A 7,808-nucleotide genomic window follows, 5' to 3' on the forward strand; every position below is an offset into this window, starting at 1 on the left:
ATGAACCTACCGACAAACCCTAAAAGATATTTGATTTTTGCTATCATCAATAGACCTTTTGAGCCAATATCATATATAATCCCTAAGAAAAAGAAGGATTGCAGCATCTCCAAGATGAAGGAGTTTGTGACGTACCCTTCCCTGAAAAGGAGAGAAAAGTTAGGACACATCCAAATGAAGGATGATGTAAAAAGCCCGAAAATCCCAATGACTCAAAAAGAGTGCAAGAAGATCATCATAGGAAAACACCCAGATATCAAACTGCCTAAATTGCCAGAAGTCATCTTGTCTTATGCGAAATTCTTATATCAATATCTTTTCACTACTTGCTTTTATGAAATTAAGAATATTTCTTCTCTTCTCATATCAGGGAAATGGATAAGCTTCCTTGAAGAAAGTCATCAGCGCTAAAATTTTGAATTTTACTCTTAAAACCAAGAAATTAGCCTCGTTGGAGGAAATACTCTAGGTAAAAAAAAGGAATATCTTTGCACACATGTGCACATTTTCAAAGCGTTGAAGTCAAATATAAATTTATCTTATTGGCAAAATTTTCTAGATATTCTAAGAATGAAATAAATATTCAATATCCATTTTGGTACAACCTAGCGTTGTTTATATCTTCCAGAAGAGTTACCCCATTCAGTTAAAGTATCTCTCCTGTCCGATCACGGTTTCGAGAAATCCGTATGGTTGTTCCCACTCAGGTTAAGGGTCAAAACCTGTACTTTTTGCGAGAGGTCATTAAATTCAAAAGCTATTCCCTTTTTCAAAGCTTTAGGGAATCTCATCTTCCTCCTTTCGCAAACCCCTTCGGATTTGTTCGTCCAAACTCCGAATGTCTCATCATGGTTTCTTCACTCAAGGATTCCATTTGGTCGTCCCCTTCAGGTTAAGGGTTAAGCCTGAACCTTGCCCCTCGAGGTATCTTCATTTCAGGTTTTGGTTAAACCTGAATCTCGTTCCAACGAGTTTTCCCTCGTTTTGACGAGGCATTTTCTTCCAATCCCATCATGGTTCTTCCCATCGAGGAATCCATGCTTTGTATATTCATTCAGGATAGGATCCTACTTGAGCTTCATCTCATGAGGCATTTTCCAAAAATGTCCCATCAAGGTCCTCACATATTCCTTTCCCCATTCAGGTTATTTTGAAATATATTTGTCCCATCCAGGTTAAGGGCTAAACCTGAGTCATTCTGAAAAGCTGATCTTGTCTCACCCGTGAGACTTGATCAAAATTCTTATCTTTCATCATTTCGGGATCTTCACCTAAAAGTCCCATCACGATTTCCTCATCTCTATTATTCAGTCATATCATTTCCGAGGATTTCGTCTCCCCCAAGCCATTCAAGGATAAAGTTTTAAAACCTGAAGAACCATGCCTTTCAAATAAATTCTTCCACACCGAATTCAGATCTGCTGACTGGGGCATTTTCAAAATTTAGAGTGTTATCTTTGCCACTAAGCTCGGCTTTCAACCGGCTTAGTAGCAAAGAGGGGCATCTGTTGACACCCCAAATTTTTCAAAATCTTTTAAATATTCCCTTTTTGCCCCTGATATCAATTTCTGAGCAATTGAGCCACTTTTAAATGTAAATTCCAATACATTTCTCAAGTTTTACTAAAATTAAATTCATTTTATATGTTTAAATTGATTTTGGATCCGGATCCATTGTCTGGATCCAAATCTGAGTCTCATTGTCCAATTTTAAATAAAAATTATAGAAAATACCAAAAATAGTTTTTAAAATAGCTCGGACAGTCCATTCGGCATTCGTTTGGATCCATTGCGTTGTATTTCTCAATACGAGTTTTAAAACTCGAACATTTTCTCAAAACTCGGGTCCAAACTCATTCTTTTGAAGAAATTTTCCCGAAATAGTCTGAAATTCTAATAAAAACACTTTTGTAAATATTTTTCAGAAAAATGCCAAAAAATTAGTATTTAATCTTTGTTTTCCAGTAAAACTTTAGGATTTTATTTCAAAAAATACAAAAAAATGGAAAATATCAAGATAGAAACAAAAAAAAATATAATAAATGGAAAAAGAAAAAGCACAAAAAGTGACCTTTTGAAAGCACCTTTTGAAAATTGAGTATTATCAAAACACTTTTTGGCAAAAACTTTTTAAAGAGGCCCTTTTTTTGAAAAACTTTATTTTTAAAAGCCGAGTTAGGGTTTTTAAAACCCTAACTCTCGCCCTCCAGTCTCTCTCTCACTCTCGAGAGGCTTCTCTCCATCACCCCTTTCCCTTCATCCTGCGCACATCTCCCTCCATTTCCACCCTCCATCTCCAACCAATTACCTCTCGAACCCTCCTTCTCCCACTTTAAAAGGAGCACACAACAGTCGATGGAAGGTCATCGTATTCACCCCTCCACAGCCTTTTCTCTCTTGCATACGACCCGTTATCACCCTTCTCCCACGCTCCTTCTCTGGTTTCTTCTCTCTTATATTCCTCCCCTTTCCTTCTTTATTAACCTCTCTTTTCTCAACCCACTGGAGGTAATCGACCCTCCAGGCAACAAAAGCCCTCTTCATCCCCCTCATTCTCTGATATCAACCTCCAGAGTCTCAACACATCTGCTATATATCGAAGGCTTTTAGCTCTTTCCTCAAATTGAAGCTCCATTAAATCGGGGATCACCCAAGAAGCCGATCTGCAGGATATCCCTTTCGTTTCAGCTGAGCTGGGCTTCCGATATTGGCAATAATAGCAGGCCAGAGCACCACTCTTCTTCTTCCTTCGGAATCTCTACAAAAACCACGTAAAATACTTATCCTCTTCCCCATTTCTCCGGTATTACTTCTTTCTTTCTTTTTCTTTTTTTTTTCTTTTCTCGGTTCTTCTGATTTTCGTTGCCTTTTCTCTTCTCACCTTTTTTTTTATTTTACTGGATTTTTCCAGTTGTATTCCATTAACGCACCATGGATTGTATTGAGTTGCTCATAGCAACTTCAACACGGTCTCGTGCAACAGCAACAGAACCATCACGCTCCAACATTTTTTTTATTTATTATTCCCTGTGTTTAGCTCATTTTCTCTTTTGGTTCTTTGATATCTTGTTCACATTTGACTTCTCTTCTAATGGCGGATTTATTGTTTTGATTTCTCTTTTGAGGGTAGACTGAACAAGAAGAAGCCGATGAGGGATTAGAGATGATCTCTTGTATTTCCCTTTTCGATTACTTCATGGCTTTTGATTCTTAAATTTTAGCAGCATCGGGGGGGAAGGGGCATTTGTTCATCATTCGCTTTAAGCTACATTTTACTCCATTATGTTTTGATGACCCCTGCATTGCGTGTTATTATAATAGCAACACGTATATCATCCGGAAGACCCTCAGCCCATACCTTCATTGCATTAATCTGTGAGCATTTTCCTTTACATTCCTGAACTCTGATAAAAGGCCATCATATGTATGCTGTAATGTCTGTTGATATCTACGTGAATCACAGTTCCACTTCAGGGTTAATACTCCCAAACTCTCTCTCTTTTCATTAGATCCATTTATGAATAGTTTTGAGTTGTGTATATCTGGTATATCAAATTTGATGCCATCTGATGTTTCTGTAGCCTTTTTTTATTTTCCCTTGAAGTCTCAAAATTACTGTTTATCGTTTTAAAATCCCTTCCGATTTTTTGTTGATCTTTGAGATCGATTTACTGATCTTTGTTACCATTTGCAGTTGATTTCTGGAATCATTTTGTCGTTAATCTTTGTTATGATTCGCTATTGATCTCCGATATATATTTTGGATTTCAGCTTCTGTTTGAAATTCCAGTGAACGAATTGAATGTTTAACTCCACTGCAATTTCGGACATTAAGAATCTATTGCAATTTTCAGTGCTTGAATTCACTTGAACATTGAGTTGGGCTAACTGGACTTGTTGTTACTATTGGGTTTGTTTACCCATTGTTAATTGATTTTGAGAGTAATTTCTATTGTTTTAATTATTGATTTTCAATGTAATCCTTACTATCAGTCAATTGGATACCATTAGTTGTTAGTTCTTAGTTAAGAAAATTGCTAGTTGTGTAGCTAAGTAATTAGCTGGTTGTTAGCAGGTAACTGAGTTGTTGTCAGTTGATTAAAAAAAAAAACTATAGTTATGAATTACTGCAGAGTTTTGCTCTGTTATTGAATAAAATCGCTGTGAAAATAAATCTTATGCTGATCTGATTCACAATTTGGTAGAACATTTCTGTGGCATAGCTAGTAAAGTCGACTTGCTATGTGCTTGAGTAACCGAAATCAATGTACCTCATAAGTTCGGGATATCCATTCTCTAAGATTGATATGCTGAATCAGTTTGCTAAACCCAACAGGTGAAACTAGTTTGCTGTATGAAGTTTGAGTTCAAAATCGGAAACATCCTTAGTTCCAATGAGCTGGGTGAGGCACGTTTGAAATCTAAAATTAGGAGATAAGCATTTTTACCCATGTGTCTCCTGCATATAGCATTGTATGACATTCCTCCACCAACATTCACCTACGTACTACCACTGCTGCACCACTGAATGTTTATCTGCATTTTACACCTCATATGATTGAAAAATGTATGATTGAGGTTATGGTTTACATGGTAATTTTAGTTCTTTTCAATTGTTTATGGGAGTTGTTCTCTGACTGGAAATTATAGCCTCATTCAATCTAAAAAAGGGAAGTGCTCTGGAGAATGCGAAAGTGACTCTTTATTAATTCAGCCTGGTGATGTTTTGAAAGTCTGTTCTGGTTCAAAAGTTCCTGATGATGGTATGGTCTTGTGGGGACTCAGTCACGTAATTGAGCGTATGATTACTGAGAAATCTAAACCTGCTCTAAAGGAGGTCAATGTTTCAGTTCTAAGAGAGATAGCTCAAATGTCAAAGGGACTTCTTGTGAATGCTGGAGGCTTGGTCGATAATATCGAATAAGGTAATTCTTTGGTTATCTCGGTTTCAAAGAACTTCATATAATAAAACTGTAGATGATGAAAGCTCACATTCAACAGGATAGGTAAGTCTCTTTAGCTTAATAAAATACTTATTTTTATCATCTTTAGCTTCCATTATGAATTGAATCACACATTATCCCCTGCGTCAATTATTTCAATTTCCATGCACATGAGTCTTCCTCTGTAACATGCGGTACCCTGTCAAGGATTCATAACCCATACATCTTATCCCAACCTTTAACTGTTGTCTTTATCATAATGCACCTATGGCTATCCTTGCATACTATACACAGTATGGAGCATTGTTGTCATTATTCATGTGTTAACTTCATAGTGCTATCACCATCCCACCTGCTAACACACTTCCAACATAACATATTTGCATGTCACTACTCATATCTACCCATTGTAGATGCATGACACCCTTTCCATTCACTACACTCCTTCCCTAACCACCTGAGCATCCCATCTGTTGACGAATCGAATTCTACTTTGGATCTCAGATTTTTAGATCCAAATCCATCTTAAGATCTAGACTTCGGATTTAAATTCCAACTTTCAAATCCAATTCTATTTTTCTCAAATTCCAAATTCAAATCCACTTCATTTCCAGATTTCAAATCTAAATCCATTTTTCAGATCTCATCTGAACTTCCTAAATCCACTTCTATTTCTAAATACCATTTGGATTTCTCAAATTCCATCCTGATTTCAAATTTAAATTCAAATCCATTTCAAGTTTATCTCTTCTCCTAAATCTAAATTCAAAGTCCATTTTCTGACTTTGAAATTTCCTATTCTTTTATCTCATCTTCAAATCATTCTCTCTTAGAAATCAAGATTTATTCGTCCAACCCTGATTTACTTCAAAAACTTAGAATTTCTCTGATCTATCTCAAGTTCTAAGTTAGATTCAATCATTTCTTCACTCCTTTACCAAGTTTATCTCAAAATACTTGGAAATTTTCAAAACATCTTTCAAAAGAGCATACATTCTTGCATTGTACAAGCATGATTCTTTGTGCATTTAGATTTAGAATAAATCCTTAGATGATATTTAGGCAAAGCAAAAAGGCATAAATTTGATCCTTGGTTCGATTACCCCTCGTAAAGGCGCCAGGAACGGTCGAACCTCGTACCGACGAGCGAATCCCGTCTCTCCATTTTTCCCGCAATATTTCAAAACGGAGGCGAGTTATTTGCTAAATATTTTCAAATTAAGGTCAAGTGAAATCTCGCAAAAGAGTTCCTCTTCTCTCTTTCTCTTCTTTTCTTTTCTTTTCTCTTCTCTCCTTCTTTCTGTCTTTTATTTTCTCCCTTCAAAAAGGAGGAAATAGAGGCTGGAAAGGAAAAGAGAAGGAAGAGAGAGAAAGATACAAGAGAAAAAAAATTTTGTGATGATCACACTTCATAAAACAGGAATTTTAGAATTAAGCTAAACAAAATCTCATAAATCAAATGGTGATATTCCAGCCATAGCTTCATCAAACATAAATTTAGTATTAAGCTTAAACAAAAGCATGATCATCTAAATCAAATGGTGAATACTCCAGCCATAGCTTCATCAAACAGGAATTTAGCATTAAGCTAAGCATGATCTCATAAATCAAATGATGATGTTCCAGCCATAGCTCCATCAAACAAAAATTTAGCATTAAGCTTAAACAAAAACATGATCACCTAAATCAAATGGTGATGTAGCTTGGCTAAATGAAATGGGGAACACGTTGGATTCTCTGCTGGATTGGGGACCTTCTGCAGCTTGTGGACTGAAAATGGGCAGCAACATGCTGGGCTGAAGGAAGGTGGGCTGAAGGAAAATGGGTAGGAGCTGGTCGAGGTCCTGCGGCTGGGCTGAAAGAAGGTGGATGATGGGTAGCAGCCGGTTGGAGGTGGAAGACCCCTGCAAAACCGAAAAGGCCCAATTCAATCGGCCAGCTTTTCCTTCCTCCTTTGGTGAATCCCCTACAATAAGCAAAAAAAAAAAAAAACTCTCAATCGGCCAGTTTTCCTCCCCCCTTCTGAATCAATAGCCCTCCCCTTTAAAAAAAAAACTTTTAGCTCCTTTGAAAAAAAACGCAACCCCCCATTCATGAGGTTCCGTTACTTCCTTTTTGAATTTTTTTTGAAACTGTAGAATTAAAGGTAGCCGTTTTCAAAAGGGCGCCTCCTTATGTTTTTTTCAAAAAAATGTGTTTCATTTACCTAAGTTTTAGGTAAGATGAAAATTTTTTGAAAGTATGGTTGTGGCGCCGTTTGGGCTATTTCCTTTTAAATTTGTAGGTAAGCAAATTAATAAAAGAAAGAAAAGAAAAATGAATAGTGAAATAAATGAGAGGCTTTTATGGAAATGCCGTCTCAATCCACTCTTAAAAAGTGATGTCTAATTTGAATGTGTTTAGTTCGTGAGTGTAAAATAGGATTTTTAGACAAATTTATAGCACTTGTATTATCACATAAAATAGTTGTATTTTCAAATTTTAAACCAAAATCTTTTAAAGTCTGTTTCATCCAGATGACTTGTGTACATGCTAGGCTTGCAACTATGTATTCAGCTTCAGTAGTTGACAATGATACACAATTTTGTTTCTTACTGAACCATGAAACTAGTGAGTGCCCTAGCATATGACATGTTCCACTTGTGTTTTTTCTATCAGATTTACTTCCAGCGAAGTCAGCATCACTGTATGAGATTAAATCAAATGTAGATGACTTTGAATAAAATAACCCAAAATCAATTGTTCCTTTTAGATATCTCATTATTCTTTTTACAACTTTAAGATGTGATTCTTTTGGATTTGATTGATATCTAGCACACAAGCAAACACTGAACATGATATCTGGACGGCTAGCAGTTAAATAAA

This window comes from Nuphar pumila, chromosome 5 (genome assembly GCF_984573655.1).
Source record: "Nuphar pumila chromosome 5, dmNupPumi1.hap1.1, whole genome shotgun sequence".
NCBI classification, from domain to species: Eukaryota; Viridiplantae; Streptophyta; class Magnoliopsida; order Nymphaeales; family Nymphaeaceae; genus Nuphar; species Nuphar pumila.